A 1,299-nucleotide genomic window follows, 5' to 3' on the forward strand; every position below is an offset into this window, starting at 1 on the left:
TAAGACGGCTTCTTCCCTCCTTAGTCTGCGAGCGACCCTCGGGCAAGGTCTAATACTCGCTCAGCCCCCCATGGGAAAGCCATGCACCTGCCTGGCTGACCCCTAACAGGGTACGTAAGAAGACACGGGAGCAGGTGTTGGATGAAGTGATGAGCAATTCGAAGTATCTCTGTCCATGGTCCTAACATCACAGCGCCAAGCAGAAGATCTTACCCAAAGGACAATGGTTGGGGCTACCCGATCATAAAGATCAATGCAAAGGGGTAGACAAGACTCCTTCAAGTCTTGGTTGATAGCCTGTCTAGTGTGATGACACGAATAAAAACATAATCAAAATATGAAAATGAAAACTTCCAAAACATCATACCGGCTCGGAGGTCGCCCGGGTCAACAAGCTCCGCGCTTGAACCAGGCTGAGGGTGAAAAGTTAGCTACTGGAACCAACCTATTACAGGCAGATGAGACACACCAAGCAGAGGAAACTCAACAAGGCACTCATACTGCACAACAACAAGCTACTCAACATAAGTTAAAACGCGTAACCTGGAGCAGAGAAGAATATGTACAAGTCATGGAAGCTTACTATCAAGCCTGTCAAGAAGGAACTGACACTACAAAACGCACGTACGACATCTGGCGTGCCAAAAACCTTACTAATCGCCCCAACACAGATCCAAATAAGTTGGCAAACCAACGGCGATACATTATGAACAAGAAAAAAACTCGCAGAGATTGAACTGGCAGACATCCAACAAAGAGTTAGACAAAATCACGATACAGGCGAAGTCCAGAATGAAGAAACAGAGCAAGATGATGATCAAAGACAAGAAGATCAGCCAACCAGGCCCACAGAAGATCAGAACATACATCAAAGGGCAAAACAGAACGGGCAAGCTGCTAATGTACAAGATGACACTGAATCAAGCGAAGGAGAAAGTATGAACAAAGAAAATGACAGAATAACACCGATGAAAGAAGATATCCTGAGAAGATTTGAAACGGCAAAAGAAACGCCAATCAGCGAAAGACTACCCATCCCGAAGATAAGACATGACAAAAAGGCAAAAGAGGCGATAGCAGCAGCAAATTCAGCGATACACCTGATCCAAAATCCAGTCACCAATGGAGATGACGGTAACAAATATCAACCAGCTCTTGCGTCAGAGGAGAAATATCCGTCCTAACAGAAATAAAGAAAGGCAACATCATCAATGAAAGAAAGAAATCCGAATTTTACAGAAGACACAAGATCAAGGCACAGACGTAAGTACCAACGGTAAATGAAAAGCTAAAACAACT

Source organism: Penaeus monodon, chromosome 19 (genome assembly GCF_015228065.2).
Source record: "Penaeus monodon isolate SGIC_2016 chromosome 19, NSTDA_Pmon_1, whole genome shotgun sequence".
In the NCBI taxonomy this organism is placed as follows: Eukaryota; Metazoa; Arthropoda; class Malacostraca; order Decapoda; family Penaeidae; genus Penaeus; species Penaeus monodon.